The sequence below is a fragment of the Euprymna scolopes genome, chromosome 23 (assembly GCF_053919585.1).
Source record: "Euprymna scolopes isolate OS-2025 chromosome 23, ASM5391958v1, whole genome shotgun sequence".
NCBI classification, from domain to species: Eukaryota; Metazoa; Mollusca; class Cephalopoda; order Sepiida; family Sepiolidae; genus Euprymna; species Euprymna scolopes.
The window spans coordinates 446,263-467,379 of NC_136504.1; the positions used below are offsets into that span (position 1 = coordinate 446,263).

At 34.8% G+C, this 21,117-nt stretch overlaps 1 protein-coding gene across 6 annotated transcripts in view; it reads left to right on the top strand.

Annotated features, from left to right (window-relative positions):
• The window catches only part of LOC145245715 (uncharacterized), a 341,671-nt gene that overhangs the window by 246,927 nt on the left and 73,627 nt on the right, over window positions 1–21,117 (top strand). The window lies entirely within an intron of this gene.

Below are 21,117 nucleotides of genomic sequence, written 5' to 3' on the forward strand. Positions count from 1 at the left end.
AAGATTTCAATTTCATTTAACTGTTTCATTTATTAAATAAACGAATTTCCATTTTCTTTAACTAAGAGTAACTTCTCAACTGGTGGGGGAAGTGGGGCTTACATTTCATTTTTATCACTAAATTTTCTTTAACTTGTGTCTAATAACCAATCATATTTATATAAACTTTAAAAGTATATTTACTGCCAAATAATATGTACTGTTAAGAATTTCAATGATAAAATAACAGGAAAAACAAAAGCTATTTATTCACAAAATGAGCATAATTTATCTATTTATTTGGATTACTTAACAATTAAAATGTTTAATATATTTTGGATTCTAAAAATGGATAAAGTGGCCTCCTATTTCTAAGTAGGATGAATGGGATAATTTTATCCATGCAATTGTCACTAACCTATTATAACCTCCAGGAGATCCAAAGCCAGTTAAAATGTCTATTCATAAACACAAGTGTCATTCAATAGTATATCACACAGTTGCGTAACGTGTTACATTTGAGATGGATTACTAGTTGACTGTATGATGTTACAAAATCCCACAACAAAAATGAAGCCAGCGCGTCAATGAGGACCCAGCTGGAAATAGGATCTACTTTTCAATCAATATCATTATGCTAGAATAGTAAACACGAACAATAAACATCTAAAACACATCATGTCCTTTCTTAATAGTTTTTGCTTTATTTTTTTTTTGTTTTTGTTTTTTGTTTGTTTGTTTTTCTGAAATATATTTTTCAAGTTGTAGGAGTGCATGTTTGCTTAAATGGATGCTGTTGTTAACTATTGGATTAGTGAGGTCCATTTTAAATCCTTTTTGGGATGGTGTGATCATTAATACTGTTGAGAAATGTATTAACCAGAATCCCCTCTCTTTTGAATAAATAGCAACTTGTGCTTCAGTTAGGATTTATTATTTATATTGAGTTGTTTACAATAGTTTCAACTTTGCATAATTGAAAATGGTTGATATGTTGTAAAACAAACCTTTAATATTTTTTATTTAAAAATTGGTCTATTTTTAGGGTAATCACCTGTGTAAAAATCGTGTCATAATTATGTATGCTGGCATTGTTTATTAAATGCAGGTTTTTAGAGCAGCTAATATCTGCTGGGAGAGCCAAAATAGTTGGCATTTTTGCTGTCCTGATAGAATTAATGGAAGTCCTATTTTAAAGAAATTGTTTGATTAATCAGATGAACTTCTATGTTGTACAATTTTTTTAATCACAAAATTAAAGAAAAAAATTGGGCATGATTTCTCATCCAACTGTTCTTTTCTTATACAGTTCCAGTCACAAAAGAGAAAAGTTTGCAAAAAATAAAGCTAATAGTGGAAAGTGGAGGAAAGATGATTATTATTTCACGGTTTCCAGATTGTCAATAAGTTAAAAGTCGGAAAAGAATTTTATGTTCACGGTCCTAATAGGACATGAGGTGCAACACGCCACTTTGGCCCTTACTTGGGTTAAGGCAGGTCGTTGGATAGGCCCGATCCAATCAATCGGTTGGTCATGACTAGCACTAAATCAAGACAAACACAACAAGAAAATACGCTCACGCTCCCCACATTAGGCAAAAAACTGATTTAGTAAGCGGTGGCTGGAGGGTCAATCAACTTGCTGAAGAATGGATAAAACACGGCTGGAAAACCAACATCTTTTCTAGAAATGAGGCCATTAGAAAGGACGAAGGAAATATGAGTGCTTGAGTTCATCAGCGGGAAGAGTATACTTCTCCTGTATCCTTGTTGTGTTGGGGCGAATGGGTTCCCCCCCCCCAACACTTCCCAAATAGGGCTCCGAGGTGGTTGGGGAGCAGGAGAAATGAAAAATTCAAAATATTTAAATGGCAAATAAAAAGCCTCAGAAAAGAAACCATTGTGAAGTTTCAGACAAATCTAGTTCAGATTCAGAAACAGAATCACAACACCAAAATCTTGTTCAAAATCTACCTTTTTTCATAATTATTGAAGCAATCGAAGGAGAACCGATAACAAGTGTCCCCCTTCAAAATAGAGAAAATTTTCTCAAGTATCAAACCAAAAATGGTCAAAAAACTAAATAACAGCACACTACTAGTGGAAGTAGAAAGCCAAAAGCATATCACAGAAATCTTTAAATGGAGACTTTTTAATAACCAAAAAGTAAAAATCTATCCGCACAAAACGTTGAATACTAGTATAATCAGGAGTTCAGAACTTTCACTGTGCTCCTTGGAAGAAATTAAAATTAACCTAAAAAATCAAAACGTTACCGATGTAAAAAGGATCCACATTAAAAAATATAAACCATCGATACAAACTCCTATATTCTAACCTTTAATACCCATCAAATCCCAAGTAACATCAAAATAGGATATGAAAAAATAAATATAGAACATACATACCAACCCCTCTCAGATGCTACAATTGTCAAAGGTACGGACACCATCGAGACCGGTGCACACGCTCTCCAGTATGCATGAAGTCTGGAGAAAACGAGACCCACACAGATTGCGAAAAAGAGCCAAAATGTATTAACTGCCGAAAAGGCCATAGTGCAAATTCAAAAGAATGTGACAAATGGAAGAAAGAAAAAGAAATTAAAATAAAATATACAAAAAATATAACCTTCCCAGAAGCTCGTAACCTAGCCGGAAATATAAAATGCTCAGAAATAGCAAAAAAAAACATACAGCATACCACCGGACCAAATAACCAAACAACAAAAGCAGACCTATTAAACATCAAACCAGAAGACATTATGAAATTACTCAATGAAGTAAGGGAACTAATGGAAGAATTCAAAAAAGCTACAAAATAAATAAACAATGAAAATAAAGATTACAAAACTGAACAAAACTCTCAAACCAAAACTCAACCCAAAAGACCCACAAAACCCCAAAGTGCTACAACACCCACAGAAACAACCCCTCTCACCGAGAAAGAGAAAAAAAAACAGACACCAAAAAGTGCCCATGAAGGAAAAGGAAACAAACCACCAACCAACAAAGAAGTAAAACCAAAATAAACAGACCACGTTTATCTTCCAGACCAAGAGACTCAATCCAAAACAGATTTGAGGAAATGGACACAGAAGATCAAAGATCAGACACCAACGACTAACAAAAGTTTAAAACAAATACATAAAATCTAATCATAACCCAAAAAATCATCCAATGGAACTGCCGGGGCCTAAAACCCAACATAAATGACTTATTACTTCTTATAACAAACCATCAACCAGCCATCATATGTCTCCAAGAAACCTTTTTAAACGCTGAAGATAAAATAAATATAAAAATCTACAAACAATACAACCACATCCACAATACCCAACAAAGAGCCTCTGGAGGAGTATCTATACTTATTAGAAATAATATCACACAAAGCAAAATAGATCTAAACACTAATATTCAAGCCATTGCTGCAGCAGCCACACTACATAAAACTATAAATATCTGCACTATCTACATCCCACCCCAGGATCCAATAAACGAAGCAGAGCTGAACAAAATAAATCAGTTACCCAAACCATTTTTACTGTTAGGTGATTTCAATAGTCACAACGATATATGGGGATCTGCATACTTGGATAAGAAAGGGAAGAACCTTGAAAAAATTATTAACGACAATGACTTGTGTATATTAAACAATAAATCCAACACCTACCTTCATCCCGCTCCAGGCACCTACTCAGCATTAGATTTATCTTTGTGTGACCCTACTATCCTCATGGACTATAACTGGAAGGTTCTAGAAGATTCATGGGGTAGCAACCATTTTCCAGTGATTTTTAACAAATCTAAAAGAAACAAAAACCTATCTTTCCCAATGGAAAATAAAAAAAGCAAATTGGGAGGATATAAAAAAAAAATGCCATCAAAACTCTCAGAGGAGGAAAACCCAAATAAATCCATAGAATACTTCTCTAAAACTGTACTAGCCATTGCACATGAATGCATACCTAAAAGTAGCAGAACTAAAAAACAACAAAGACCCTGGTTTAACAACGAATGCCAAAAAGCAATTTGCCAACGTAAAGCTGCCTTACGAAAATTCAACTCCCAACCAACAAAATACAATTTAAACCTTTTTAAGCGAAAAAGAGCAGTGCCTTGTAAAGTTATTAGAGAAGCAAAAAGAACATCATGGAAAGACTATATAAATAACATAAACTCGAATACAAACCCCAAACAAGTATGGAACATGGTAAGGAAAATTTCAGGTAAAAACTCACCCTCCCCTTTTAATCATCTCCTACAAAACAACATCAAAATAACGGAGACAAAAAATATTGCAAATCTTCTTGCTAAAACCATTCAAAACAATTCCTCCAGCAAAAATTACAGTCAATCCTTCCAAAAGATAAAACAAGATACAGAAAAAAAGATAAATAAATTAAATTTCAACTCAAACAACAAAGAATACCACTATCCTTTTACTAAAAATGAACTCTTAAAAGCCATAAACGAAGCACATAATACAGCTACTGGGGCGGATGAGATACATTATGAGTTTCTGAAACAACTTCCTTCCAAATCTATAACACATCTTTTAAACACGCTCAACAAAATATGGTTCAAGGGAAAACTACCCAATAGCTGGAAACATGCTATCGTGATCCCCATCCTTAAGCCAGAGAAAGACAATTCAGATCCACAAATTTTCAGACCAATTGCATTGACAAGTTGTCTCTGCAAAACATTTGAAGAATGATAAATAAACGACTGAATTGGTATCTGGAAACGAACGACTCAATTGCCAACCTACAAAGTGGTTTTAGAAACAAAAGAACAATGGACAACATAGGCTAATTGGAGACCTTTATCAAATCAGCATTCATTAAAAAAGAACATGCAATAGCTGTCTTTTTTTATTTAGAAAAGGCATATGATACAACATGGCGACAGGGTATAATAAAAGACCTTTACAACCTTGGATTAAAGGGAAGACTACCCATACTGATAAAAGATTTTCTATCTGATAGAAGTTTTCAAGTAAGAATCGGACCCACTCTATCAGACACAAAAATACAGGAAGAAGGAGTCCCACAAGGATGCATTTTATCAGTTACGCTATTTAATATAAAAATTAATATTATAAATTGTCTGAACAATAAGATAAATGGCTCCTTATATGTGGATAACCTTGTAATCTGCTATAGATCCAAAAATATTCATACTTCAGAACGCCAACTACAAATGTGCATAAACAAACTAACACAATGGACGACAGAAAATGGCTTTAAATTTTCAACAACCAAAACTAAATGTGTCCATTTCTGTAATCATAGAAAAATGCATAATGACCCTATTCTCAATCTAAAAGGATCAAAAATCGAAATAGCTGATCAACATAAATTTTTGGGACTTATTTTTGGTAAAAAACTCTCCTTCATCCCTCACTTAAAATATTTAAAACAAAAATGTTTCAAGACTCTACAACTATTAAGGGTTCTAGCAAATACTGAGTGGGGATCAGACTGCTCATCACTCTTAAAATTATATAGAACTCTGATAAGAACCAAACTAGATTATGGAAGCTTTAGATATGGTTTAACCAGAAAAAGTTACCTTAAAACTGTAGATTTTATCCATCACACAGGATTAAGACTTGTCCTGGGGGCATTCAAAACCTCTCCGATAGAAAGCTTATATGCTGAAGCCTATGAACTTCCACTAAAATTGAGACGTGAAAAATTAGGCTTACAATATTATCTAAAACTAAAACCAAACCCCAAAAATTCTGCCTATCAATGCACCTTCAATCCCAACTATACACATCTATACAAACAAAAAGAAAATGCAATTAAACCCTTTGGTCTCTACATGGAAGAAACAATCAAACCACTTACAGACAACTCAATAGATTAAACCAGCATCCACAAGGAAAATCTCCCAGAACTCCCACCCTGGCTGTTAAGTCAACCTAAAGTCATACTAGACCTGACAATATATCCTAAATCCAATACTCACCCTGCAGACTATAGAGAAAAACTAAACAACATTCTGGATACCTACCCAAATTGAACACACATTTACACGGATGGCTCCAAAGATCAAAACAAAGTGGGATGTGCCGTTATTTCAGAATACACTATTCAGCAGAAAAGATTACCAAATAACTCCTATCTATAGCGCAGAAATTACATCCATAAACCTGGCTGTAGATATTATCACCAACCAAAACTCCAAAAATTTTATATTTGTAGACTCATTATCAGTATTAGAAGCAATAAAAAATGAAAAATTAAACAATCCCCTACTCATCAAACTGTTACAAAAGATCCATTCTATCATACAACACAAAACTTTCTTCTTTTGTTAGATTCCCAGTCACTACGGTTTCCGTGGAAATGATAAAGCTGACATGGTGGCCAAAAATTCCTTAAAACTACAAATAAACGACTTAAAGGTCCAATATACGGATTACAAACATTCAATAAACACTTTTATCACAAAGAAATGGCAAGAAAATTGGAACAATTGCCAAAATAACAAACTCTTCCAAATTACCCCTATACTTAAAAAAAAACCCTCTAGATACCAGAGAATCACGTAAAGAAGAAGTAGTCTTATCACGTATCCCGATAGGACACACATACATAACTCACTCCCACCTACTAAAAAGTGAAGAACCCTCCAAATGTATACGATGTCACAAACCTTATACAGTGAAACACTTTTTACTTGACTGTCATGATCTCACACAAATTCGTCAACACTACTACAAGGCTACAAGTTTAAAAGAACTCTTTGATAAAGAAAATCCTAAAACCATTCTAAATTTCTTAAAACAAGCAAATCTTTACCATAAAATATAAAAACCACCAAATAACAAACTATACCAAAACATTGGCCGAATATACCCAGCGAAAATCGATTCTGAAAGTATCAAAAATTTAAATCTTATATACAGCATTAAATGACCCAAAGAAGGTTGATATGCTGGTTAAACAAACAAGCAAGCAAACAAACACATTAACAACAATATTTTTACAGATTAATAAATTAAAACAAAAGCATATTAATAATACAATTTGGTTCACTTCCATTTCTTTCTAGTGATACTTATGCTAGTAAAGTGGAGAAATATTTCCTTTCTGATTTAAACAGAAACATGTGTTTAAGTTCTTTAAAAAAAAAGCAATTTTTCCCATTTCCCTTCATACGAGAAGCCTTCAATAAGTTTCCAGACTTTTTTTCATATCCGCACTTTTATTAATAGTACACACATTAAAATCTAGTCCCCTTCGAAATAATCTCCTTTGACTTCAACGCACTTGTACTGTACAAACAACTTCTGGAAGGCCCCTTGGAACTCCTTTTGTGTGAGTGTATCAGTGACCCTCATTACGGCCTCTTTCATCTCCTCAATTGTCTCATAACGACAGCTTCTTTGAGCTTAAGGAATAACCAAAAGTCACAGAGAGTAAGGTCTGGATTATAGGGAAGGTGAGAAGCTCTCTTGATGTCCATTTTAGTCAAATAGTCTGTGACAAAGATGGAGTTGTGGACTAGTGCAAATCTTCTGCATCTTCAGTTCATGAATAATTGTGTGTACAGTTCCCACACTAGAATCAAACCGTGCACTTAATGTCTCTATAGATACTCAACTGTCTTTATTCATGATATTCTTTATTTGGCCAATCAACTCTGATGTTCTGACTTCCTTACTTCTCCCACATCTCATTATCCCTCACAGACTGCCTGCCTTCCTTGAATCTCTTATACTACTCAAAAGCTGATGCTCGATTTACGCAAGATGGTCCAAAGGCAGTCTGAAGCATTACGTATGTTTCTGTGGCATTTTTTTTTCCAAGTTTAAAACAGAATTTTATTGCATATCGTTCTTCTAAAGTGTCTTCATGTCCAGATTGCATTTTTTAAAATTCACCAGCTGTGACAATCAGGCTTTAATAGGGTGTATTCCAATTCTTGCTGTAGCTGTTCATTTGAACCTAAAATCATAAAAATGGCTCAGTCATCTCATAAGATGTATAGCAACAACATACTGAATTTTCCAGAGTCTACCACAATTTTAAATGCCTGTACAAAAACGTTTGGAAACTTATTAAAAACACTTTGGAATTTGGCTACCTGATAACCGGTTATATGTGTTCAAAATAGTTTAATATTTCATTCTTACCATAATTTTAGATTTATCTTTTAATTTCAACTTATACTGTTGATCCTATGAATATGTAAACTGTTTTAATTTTACTTTTTGTATAGTTTTATTACACAGTATTGACACACAATGTTTCCTTTACAGATTAGTATTAGTCTAATACTCAGTATTACGCTTACTCCCCCAGTTCATCCCCACAGAGGGCATGGAGTAGATTTCTAAAACACTTCTGTTCCATTCACTGTTAAGCACAAAAAAAAAATGTATTATATCCACAGATGCTTGAATTGCATTTGCAACTTATTTTTATCTACCCCTCAATTGTTATTGTTACTTTTAAAATTTTTATTTTATTTTTGTCTGTTTCATTCTTTGCGATCATAGTGATATATTTTATTAATCCAAAACAAGACACATTGCTGCTGTAGATTGAGGCCAGATTTATAGGAGGCATCCTAAGTGGGGATTTGTGTTGCAAGATCTTTGTTTATATTTGTGTTACTCCATATTAATAAAATCAAAAGCAGGAGCATGTAGGGAATTTCAAAGGCTAGTACTTTGAAGAAAGGAGCTATTAGTGCAGAAAGCCATCCAGCATTTAGGGATCTCCACGATGAATGGATGGGATTTAGCTGATTGTAGGGTTGGTCAGATGTATTGACATTGAGACAGGAAGACATCAGTGCAGCAAGTTCATCAGAACATATTTCATTGAAGGATGCAACATTGAAATGATGTGGCTCGAGCTTGATGTGGTATGGATTAGAGGTTCTCTTTTGAATCCTGTCTAAGAGGGAAAGGCTCATGATAGATGCATCAGCCGAAATGTGAAAACAATACCTAATGCATAAATCAATGGTGGCTCTGTAAAGATATAGTATACTCGCAGGTGAAAGTTTTTTAGCACAATAGAGGGAGCCCACTTTCCTTGCAGCAGCCTTGGCAATGTCTGCTGTATATTTGTTTTAGACTAATTATGTGAGACTTAGTGACATGAAATTTTCCCCAAGTTCAATTAAGTTCTCCAGTGATACAGAAGTAACATTTTGTTTAATTTTTATTTTACGTATGGAAAAACAGATTTAGTTTATCTTTCTTTTCATATTCATTTGTCTTTTCAACACCTACAGTCAAATAAACATTGCTCTAAATGAGGTTAATTTCAGCAACAAAAAATCGATGCTCAACTCATGGCGTCTTGATCCAACACTAATATTTCACACAATCTAGTTGTTGATTCTATCTATTACCAAAAAAAAACTAGCACATAAAATTGCTTTTAAATCTTTGTACATTCCCTATTTATAATGAAGAAAGTGTTTATCTGTAACCGTCATGATTTATTATATTTCAATGCTATATTATGTCACTTTTGAACGCCACCTTACTCACATTTATTTGCTATATTAAAATCTTAGATTACATTCTAGGAGAAGCATTATCACTGTCGCAAACATCTACAGTGGAAATAGCTGCTATTTCCCCCTCTAAATAAAGTACTCCTACCACTCCCACTCAACACCGGTACATATTCTGTATTTGGGTCATATGTAATTTTCTGGCTCATACACTTACACACATACCTTTAATGCATCCAAAACCAAACTCCTATCCTTACATCATCAACACTCTGATCCCCATCTGGAATCAATTGTGATGGATGGCTTTCGTCTGGGTGAGGCCCCGTGTTTTGACAAGCTTCTGGGTTTAACCTTTACTCCTGATCTGAAATGGAACACGTACATTAAGTCTGTTGCCAAGGTCGCTGGAAAGATGGTGGGATCCTTCTACCGCTCCAGAAGATATCTCACTACTGATGCAATTCTCTATCTATATAAAAGCCAAGTACGTCCAAGGATGGAATACTGCTGCCATATCTGGGCAGGAGCTGCTAAAAACAGCCTATCCTGCCTTGACAGAGTACAAAATAGACCGTGGCTTAGTGGGGGATGCCCTTTTCTCTACCCTGCAACCTCTCTCCCACAGAAGAGACGTTGCGAGCCTATCCTTGTTTTATCGTTATTTTCATGGCAGGTGCTCGTCTGAACTCCAATCTCTGGTCCCCCCTCGCCAATCTTTCACGAAAAACACCCGTCTAGCTGAATCCACTGTGAAAAATTTCCCCCACTCTATATCTGTGCCTAAATCAAAACGCGGATTCCATGAACAAAGCTTCTTTCTTAGAACTGCACGCCTGTGGAACTCTGTTCCGTCTGCCTGCTTCCCACCAGACTACAACTTGGATGTCTTCAAGTCCAATGTTAACAAATTCTTAATGAACCGCCCCCATAAGTAAATACTTAATCAAATCTCCACACTAACGTAATATAACTAAAAGCAAAATAAGTTGCTCTTTTGTAATTAAGAACTTGAAAAATTAGTACAAACCTGTTTGTGTGCAGTTTCTAGAGTTCTGTGTAGACAAAAGGAATGAAGAAAAAAGAAAATGGCCACCTTTTTCTCTTTATATGCTTGAGAAATTATCACATAACATGCGGATGAGATGTTTCTGGTTGGATATAAAAAGCCTGATTTTTCAGAGACAGGGTTGATTTTGGAATTGGATGTCAAAGTAGCAAGTGTTGTCAGCAGTGTGTCATGTTCTGGAGTTGAGTTTTTGATAGCAGAGCGTCAAGATTTGGAGTAGAGTTTTGATAGAGCGTCGAGATTTGGAATAGTGAGTTTTTGGCAGCAGTGTGTTGAATTTAACATTTTTTAATCACATATTTTTCAAAATTTGCTACTTGAAATATTAACTTATTAATGTAAAATAATAAGTGAATGTATGTGTATCTCGCTCATTTCAATAATCGTGCATGCAAATTTTTATGAGAAAAGAAAACACGACTTAATAGCTGATAATAATAATAAAAGAAAGAATATGTATGCAAATTTGATTTTTATGAGTAAAACATAGGAGGCTTATTCTCAATAACTGATAATAAAAAAAATATGGAGAGAATTTCACTTTTAATAAACAAAACATTTCTTAATATTTTTGTGACTAAAATAAACACACAGATGCTTTATTTAAAGATTCAAAAGAGTGAGAGATTTTTTTTTTTTACATGTAAACCTAAAATATTAACATTTTGGCCATTTTGAAATAGGTTTATTTATAATTTAATTTTGACAGGTTGGGGATTAAGGAAAGAAATTAATTTACCTTTTCATTTGTAATGTTGAAAATTAAGTCAATCTCTCTAAAAATGAAATTTGAACACAAATGTAAAATATTTGTCTGTGAAATCAAATAATATTGCAAAGAACTATTAGTTGTATTAAAATCCAAACAATCATTGAACAATAGCAAATAATATTTAATTAATAAAATCTCCTTTTTCAAAACGAATATGCAAATTAACCTTGCGACTGATAGCACATATCTTTAAAACAGTAAATAAAAAGAAATTATTATTAAATGAATTTGAATTAACTTGGAATGAAGCATTTTGACTTTACCGTTTATGTGATAAATAGGTCAAACGTTTGCATTTATTCATTTACACGATAAAAAATAAAAATAAACTAAGATCTTTCAAAAATATTAATCTTTTTTTTGTAATATCAAAATATGCAAGGAGAGCAGCTTGTCTTTCCCATGGCAAATGTTATGGCCAGCACCAGCACCATAAAACATTTATTAAAAATGAATGTAATTTTATAAATATATGTATCGATTTAATAGGGATGTAATGCTAATATGAATTTATTAATTTTTTTTTTTTTTTTTACAAAGGCATCACCACATTATCAAGGCCCAGAGGCCACTCAAGGATAAGGGTTAAAGAGTGTACAGTAGAAATTGGTCAATATAGTAATCATTAGTAATGAAAATTTGGTAAATTTAATAACTTATATGGAACGGCTCATCAAGAACTTATTTACTTTAGACTTGAACACAACCATATTGTAGTCAGCCGGAAAGCAGGAAAACGGAAGACAATTCCACAGGCGTGCAGTTCTAAGAAAGAAGCTTTGTTCATGGAATCTACGTTTAGGTTTACGCACAGATAAAGAGTGGGGGAAATTATTGATAGTGTTTACAGCTAGACGAGTGTTTCTTGTGAAAGTTTGGCGAGGGGGGACCATAGATTGAAGCTCAGTTGAACACTTTCCATGAAAATAACGATACATCAGAGACAAACTCGCAACATCTCTTCTGTGAGATAGAGGTTGCAAGGAGGAGAAAAGGACATCTCCTATGAGGCTACGAAGTCTATTTTGAACTCTATCAAGGCAGGACAAGTCCTTTCTAGCAGCTCCTGCCCAGATGTGGCAACAGTATTCCATCCTTGGACGTACCTGGCTCTTATATAGATAGAGAATAGCATCAGCAGTGAGATATCTACTGGATCGATAGAAAGATCCCACCATTTTTCCAGCGGCCTTGGCAACAGATTTGATATACGTGTTCCATTTAAGATCAGGAGTAATGGTCAAGCCCAGAAGCTTGTCAAAACTTGAGGCCTCCTGAAGACGAGAGCCATTCATTTCAATTGATGACAAATGTGGATTAGAATGTTGATGATGTAAAGAGAGAAGCTTGGTTTTAGATGCATTAAAAGTAACCAGCCACTCCTTTCCCCATTGTACTACGTGCTCAAGATCAGAGGAGAGAGAATTGGAGAGAACTTGGTCGTTTACTGTCTTAGATGTGGTACCATAAATGGTAGTGTCGTCAGCATAAATGTCTACAAATGATGTAAGGATATGATTTGGAAGATCATTAATGTAGATCAGGAAAAGAGTTGGGCCCAGGATGGATCCCTGAGGGACACCGGCATTAATACTGTGAGCTTCTGATTTTTGCCCCTCAACTACTACTCTTATGAACCTATAAGAAAGAAATGATTTAATAATTGAGAAAACTTTTCCAGCTATACCATAGCTAGCGATCTTATGAAGTAAACCTTTATGCCATACCCTATCAAAGGCTTTAGATATGTCAAGAGCAATTGCCCTAGAAAGATTGCCACCGTCGAGAGATTTGCTAATCCTATGCGATATAACTGTAAGGACATCTGCTGTAGATCTAGCAGAACGGAAACCATATTGAGTGTCACTAAGAAGGTTATTTTTGTTGAGATGGTTGATTACTTCTGTATTTAACACAGATTCTAGCAACTTACTCATGACGCACAGGAGACTTATTGGCCTGTACTGAGAGGGGGATGAGCGATCACCTGAATTCTTAAATACAGGGCATACTGATGAGATTTTCCAGGGAGATGGGAAACTATTCTCCTTAAGACAAGTTTAAACAGTTTTGTAAGTATGGGCGCTAGTTCAGGTTGAAGTTTTTTGAGTACTATAATTGGAATACCATCAGGGCCAGTTGCTTTACTCGAATCAAGGTTTTTGATTAGCTTCGCAACATCACGTACAGATATACGTATATCACATAGCGTGTTTTCTGATACAGGAGGAAATATTGGGGGTTGGCGGTCTTGGTCGCAAAGGGTAGAATTAGCTGCAAAGTTCTTGACAAAAAATTTGGCTTTGTCTGATGCTGACGAGATTACGTCAGGTCCATTGATAATAGTTGGGATGGAGCACACGCTTCTGTTCAGGATTCTGTTTGCTATTTGCCAAAACTGGTGGGAACCAAGCCGCTGCTCAGCTACTTTGGACTTAACAGATTGAGCATACAACTCTCTTGCGTTCCTTATTACTTTCTTACAATGGTTGCTGGCAATCCTGAAAACGGCTTTAGTTTCCATACATCTATTACGTTGGAAGCAGTGGAAAAAGTGATTTCTGTGCGCAATGGCAGCAGCACATTCTGGAGAGAACCATGGCTGGCTGTTAGGTTTTTGCTGAAACTTTTTAGAGGGTATGAAATGGTCAATACCTACAATTAACCATTCAGTTAGGTCTAATACTATAGAGGACACATCCTTTTTAAACATGGAATGCAGAGGTAGATCAGATATAAATGTACGGAAGCTATCCCAGTCAGCCTTAGTGTATCGATATACTGTACGATGAAGAGGTACGTCTGGGGACATTTCATTTTTATTTTAATTGATACAACAGAGTGGTCGGAAGATCCAAGAGGCGACAGAACAGAAACTGAACATAGTTCAGGGCAAGTTGTGAGAAAAAGGTCTAGTAGGCTCGCATACTGGCCGTCATTATCGGGCACACGGGTAGGTTCCTGAACAATCTGAGTGAGGTCATAGGCAATGGAGAAATCATGACAGAACCTCCCCTCATCATCGGTCTTGTTTGAGTGGGTCAACCATTCGACATTGTGAACATTGAAGTCTCCACATACGTGAATGTTAGCTGAAGGATAAGTAGAAAGGACTTGGTCAATTTTCTCAGATATGCTTTGAAAGATAGTAACTCCGCTGTTGTGGGGGCGATAGAGAGTAAATATAAATGCAGTAGTGTGAGCTAAAGCAACCCGGAAGCACATATAGGGTAAGTTAGGATCTTCCCTGGAGATGTCCCTCCCACATGGAAAGCTATCTTTAATATAGGCACATATTCCATGCCCATGGCGATCTTGGGGGTCAGATTTAGAAGTTAAGTTAGAGTATCCTTTAATTGCAAACTCATCTAGGGAAATAGCCTGTCCAATGCCAGTTTCACTTAAAAATAAAAGGTCTGGTTTAGTCTCCTGTAATTGGGTTTCAACCTCTGGAAGGTTAGAACGAAGACCCCTGATGTTGGAGAAGGAGACATGGTAGTAGGGGTCTACGTTGGAAGTTGGAGAACCGGGTTTAATCGTGTATTTTTTCTTGAAACTTGTCATGATCAAATTTTGGAATTTGTGGACTAGGTCGACAGATTTACTTAGAGCAAGACAGAGAGGGGAAACTAAGAGAGAAAAAGAAACGAAGAATTTTCTTTTTTTTTTTTTTTTTTTTTTTTTTTTTTTTAGCACATGATAAGGTAAAGCCGTAACAATTACCCACTAGTATGGCATCGAGAGGCCCCACCAGAAGCTACTGCATGGTCCAGATTCCATTCACCAAATGGCAATACAGCAGCCCCAGTACTTTGCACCTGCTGATAGGACAGCCTCCTTAGTGGTTAATCCAAGGTTCGGGTCCCTGACTATCAGGCGGATAACGTCAGCCCAGACAAAACGTTTACCTCCAGCACCCTTACTAGTGACATGGCTACAAGGATAGACATAGAAACAGAAAATTTCCACCAACTCTGCCAACTGTTCACACAAAAATACTGCCAACCTAGAAAACAGCTTTTTCTTCTCCCTTTGTCAGAAAAATCACTCATTTAAAAAATGAGGACTGAGGGACAAATAAGAAGAAGCGAGAGTAACAGGAGCTGCCGATAACGCATCCACAATGCGTTTTCTACTCTCCATTAAAAAAAAAAAAACTATTAAGTATTGTACTTAATAAAAGTCCAACGGACGTGTTTAAGGGAAAGTATGGTGATAGATTCCCCTCTCACGAACTAAAAATGAGTACAATTAGGTAATCTATTTTTGCAATCAACTCGGTAGATAAATAAACATTTATGGACGAGAAAAAAAAAAGGTAGCATTTAATACAACAGAAATACATAAATTAAATACTGAAATAAAATGTAGTTATTAATATTTGAATCTAAAAATAAAAAGTGCGAATTAGTAGAGAAAATCACTTATCACAACAACGCTTCCGTCTCCAAACTGCAAACTAGTGAAGAATTTAACTTTTAATAGCGTTCAGAAGATTTTTTTTTTTTTTTGAATTAACCGTTAAGAGAAAGCGTGATTTTATTCTGAACTTTAAAGGAAAAACCTTGTTTGTCATTGCACTCAATGCGACGTTTCTTTTCACAGATGAACTGTATTCTCATCTTTCTGCTTTGCTTGTCTGCTTATTCATCTTTTCCAAATGCATTTAAAAATCCAGTAATCTTCAAATAGCTGTGAAAGATTTATTTTGTACAGAACTTCAAAAATAAGTTTTCTTAACAATTTTTCTTAAACCAGAACAGGTTTTTGAAATTGTAGCTCCATATGTCAATTCAACTAGTTTATAACTGTCTCATTGTTTTAAATTTAAAACGTTTAAAAAGTGTTAAATTGTCACAAAACCAAACAATTTTCATTGCTTATTTCCAATTTTCAGACTAACTCCCTCATCTTAGTTATCATGTTTCATTTGCTTCCCATTTTCCAATCTTGTTCAGGTGCCTTGTGTCAAACTTTGGGACAGTCATTGAATTTTGAATGTAAACAGTTATATGCATACAATTTTTTTGTTTGTTTTTTTACACTATCACTATCCATTATCAAATTCTGTTGAATATTTTGTCTGATAATTCCCAAAAAATGTCCTGTTGATTGCTTTTTACCATTATTTCTGAATGCATCTAATTTCATCTTAAAATGTGTTATGCTATTGGTGTTCTTAATCTGAAATTGCAGCTTATTCTCAAAATATTACCCTATTAGCAAAAAAATCTGTTTCCCACTAGTTTATAGTATTTTCGATAAATTAATACAATTTTTGCGTTTTAAATAAATGCAAATATTCACTTTTAGACTAGTTTGTTAGAGGCATAACAAAGCTATTACTCCATTTGGTAAATTGACCATTATTTGGTATCAGTAGTATCTCATGCAGTTGTTCTCCTAGTCTATACTCATCTCCCATAATTAAGTTGTATGCATACCATATTAAAAACGTTGTTATTGCTATTGATTATTTTTAAGGCCAAAGAGTTTTTTGAAAATCTTCAATCAGAATTAAATCCTTATACTTAATTCAAACCTAGCAACTGAATTATGAAGCGATGAGAAATTTGGAATATTTTTGTTTTTAAAATAAATTTCAATATAAAATCTCTCCTTTCCACCACCAATATTAACATTAGAATCCTGATTATGGATACAAACTCAGCGATGTAACTATAAGGTGCATTATCAATGTGACAAACATCAAAACGTTTTGTAAATTACAACATCTAAAGAACAACGTGCACAAGTGATGAGAAGTGAAAAATAATCTTCAGAAATATTCTTGTTTAGTAAAGTAGTTAAACCTAACGATGTCAAAGTGAGAATAACCGTCTCTAGAAACAATTTAGTCCATTCACTTCGTTAAAATTTGCTTCTGATTATAATGAATGGGGTAGGGACTAAACCTTTGCTGGCAAAGTTACGATGAGTAACAGAACGTGAAGGGAATGCTGTCCTACATCAGACAAATTGATAATGACCAATATACACTTTCTAAATAGGGAGTAGCTTAACAGTTTCTTTGGTTTATTTTTAGTTATAATCTCTTCTATATATGCAGCTATGATTCTTATTTTGTACTACATTTTTTTTGCTGTACTTAATATGCTTATCGCTAATTTTAACTTTAGTAAAAACAATGAAATGTGCTGTACCTTTTTATATCCAGACCACAGAGGAAAGAAATCAATAATCATAACTCTGTTGTAGTCCAATTTAAGAAAAGCAGACAGTTTTGTGGGTAATCTGTAAAAACATCTTCTATTTATCTTTTGTTTGATTTTCTGAGCAAACAGATGGATGTGTGTGTAGTTTTGAATTGAATGTTGGAATAGATGGAGATTTCTTATCAATAAAACAAATTGTTAGTTATCTTAACATATAAACTTATCTCATGAGATTTTAAAAGTTGTACTTAAATAGCATTTAAGCTGACATATCAAACTTTGATTCTGACTAGAATATTTTCATGCTTTATTGTTGCATCATGTTATCAGCATTGCAGTTTAGCTTAATATAAAAAAAAATTTGTCTTGCTTACAACTAAAATTTTATTTCTTTTTCTGCATAAGTTTTAAAAATGAAAAACTAAAATGATTTCATTGCATCCTGGGTAGGTACAGTTAGTATAACAATAACGCTTGCCTTGCTTGGAAGATTTTTTTTTTTTTTTTTTTTTTTTTTAATATTTAATTTCAACAAATCCTTTTTAGATATTCAAATTTTTGTTGGATTTTGCACTGGAGCCCCTTTTGATGTAAATATACCCAGCAATTAGCAACATTCAACCCCTTCACTGTAAAGATCCTCAGATGCTGGAAGGCTTTCTACTCAAATAGTTGCTTTCATCAAATTACCTACTAGCCTGTGAAATTCCTTCCTTGTTTCATGTTTCTCTGACTGTACCAACATGTAGAAATTTAAATTTAATGTGAATGAACATCTTGCATCTTACAATGGTCCTGTAGGTATGACACTCTTATTAACAATAGCCAGTTAGGTCTCAATGACAGCATATCTGGTTTGGGGTGAATTAAAATATGTGTTATAAAAATATAAGGCATAAATTTGCATACGAGAGGAGTGGCTGTGTTTAAAAGGAGGAATTGTTGAGAACAAAGGAGTCGAGTGTTTGGCAGTTGAAAGAACACATCAAAGTTAAGAGATGATGTGAATTACAGCATTGGTGGAAAAGAGTGCTGCCAATTTTTATCTAGGGAAGTTATTTTGTCAGAAAAGTAAAGTTTATACGATTCAAAAGTCAGATGTTTGGAGAATTTAACTCATGTTATTGAAAAGTGTTAATTATGATTGGGTACTCGGATATTTTTTTTCTTGTATATTTGGGATAGTAGTGTCTGGCTGCATAGTGGGGGTCTTGTAATGTCTGGCTGCGTAATGGGGGCTAGTAGTGTCTGGACGCGTAGTGGGGGCTAGTAGTGTCTGGACGCGTAGTGGGGGCTAGTCGTGTCTGGACGCATAGTGGGGGCTAGTCGTGTCTGGACGCGTAGTGGGGGCTAGTCGTGTCTGGACGCGTAGTGGGGGCTAGTCGTGTCTGGACGCGTAGTGGGGGCTAGTCGTGTCTGGACGCGTAGTGGGGGCTAGTCGTGTCTGGACGCGTAGTGGGGGCTAGTCGTGTCTGGACGCGTAGTGGGGGCTAGTCGTGTCTGGACGCGTAGTGGGGGCTAGTAGTGTCTGGACGCGTAGTGGGGGCTAGTAGTGTCTGGACGCGTAGTGGGGGCTAGTAGTGTCTGGACGCGTAGTGGGGGCTAGTAGTGTCTGGACGCGTAGTGGGGGCTAGTAGTCTCTGGACACATCGTGAGGGCTAGTAGTGTCTGTTATAGCCTGTCAGTGTCATGTCTCTGTTTTCAGGAGTTGGACGGGGCAGTTAATAAAGTTCATATGACTGTTAGATCGCTTGAGTCTCCAAGACTTAATCAGTTCACATTAACAAAAAAAAAAAGACACAATACAGAAGGCCAGCCCTTGTTCGAATTCAAGTCGTAAATAAGTCACAACCAGAAAAAAAATCCTGACAATTATCTTTCTGTTTGACCAAGAATGTCAGACATGCATCTATTGTACAAAAGAGTTTGTGCCTTCTATTCTATGCGTATCATTTGTTGAACAGAATAGCTGATTAATTCCCACACTGTGAATTGCCTTGGTTTCTGGTTAATCAATCCCTTCTCAATTGTCCGAGGTTAATGTGCCACTATGGAGAAAAACGTTTATCAGAGTGTTTGTGTTGCAAGAATAAGAAAAAAAAAACCTCAATGATTTGTGTTTATACTACCAAACATGTACTTTATGATATTTAACTATTTATACACATTGTTCATTCCAAAAGGACACAAAAAAAAAAAAAAAAAACGATTGAAAGAATAAAAATAATTAAAAAAAAAAAAATGCTCATGCAAAATCAAATTGTCCTTCATTCATTCTTCTTTTAGTTGCTGTTAAATGTTACAATTCGTAGTTCTGTATTTGGCTTTCTTTTTTCCTCTTTTACTTGTTAATTGTAGTTGTCTGTTTGGTGTCTCTTGATGATGTAAGGGCTAAAAATATAAGCGCTGATTTGAGCATGGGTTTATGTGATGTAGAAATGATCTTGAAAGATCATGAGGGTGTATAATTTAAAAATATGAAGCAATTTTTGCATATGAGAGTTGTGATTGCTTTAAGAAGGACGAATTGTTGAGGACAAAGGAGTCAAGTGTTTGGCAGGTGAGAGAACACATCAAAGCATTAGAAAGTGTGGCCAATTTTTTAGATTACACACACAGATATTAATCAGAGTATTAAAGAATATTGAAGGATTTTTTAAATGGAGATTTATCAGGATATAAGAAGCTCAACATGTGGGGTGGAGCTTAAGCATATAAATAAAGTTATAGACAAGATTAAAAAAATATGAGCATATATTTATTGGGAGGTGGGGGTTATAAATGCTTTTTATACCTAGGCCCAAGAGAAGAAATGAGCTAAGTTACAGGTATAGTGAAATGTGAAAATTAGCTTAGGGTACATTAAGAAGGAAATCTTAAAATGAAAATCTAAATAAAACATGGAGATGCATATCAGAAAGAAAATAGGAATAAGGATGGAGATGAATATGAAGGTAATTATAAATAATAAAGAAAAGATACAATAGATGGAGTGACAATAATAACAAGAAATGCAGATGTATGAGGTGTGGGACATGCGATATAAGGGAGTAATTAAAAGGAGAATAGGGACCTCGAAATTGCAGTTATATAAGGAGGGGGGTATATTTAGGCCAAAGATCTGAATTGGTAGAAAAATTAAGAGGATAGGGAGTTTGAAATCGTAAGTAGGAGGATACATTAAGGTCTCCATTATATCGCATGTCTCATAAATCTGCATTTCTTGTTCTTGTTAGTTTATTTTTTATCTTTATTATTTATTAGCTTCATATTTGTCTCCACCCTTACTCCTATTTTATTTTCTTATATTCATCTCCATGTTTTATTTAGTTTTCATTGTAGAATTTCTTCCCTAATGTATCCTAAGCTAGTTGTCACATTTCCCTATATCTGTAACATGGCTCCTTTCTCTTCTAATGAGAAGCATTAGACTTCAAAACACCTAGGTATAAGAGGGCATTCTAGCCCTTCCTCCCAATGTTTTCTTCCTTATTGACAAATAAATTCATATAACCATATTTATTTTATCTTGTCTATAACTTTTCTCATATGTATCAGGTTAACAAGAAAGTTCTTGTGGTTTTTAACTTTTAAATTCAGACAAACATATCTCTGATCAAACATTTATTG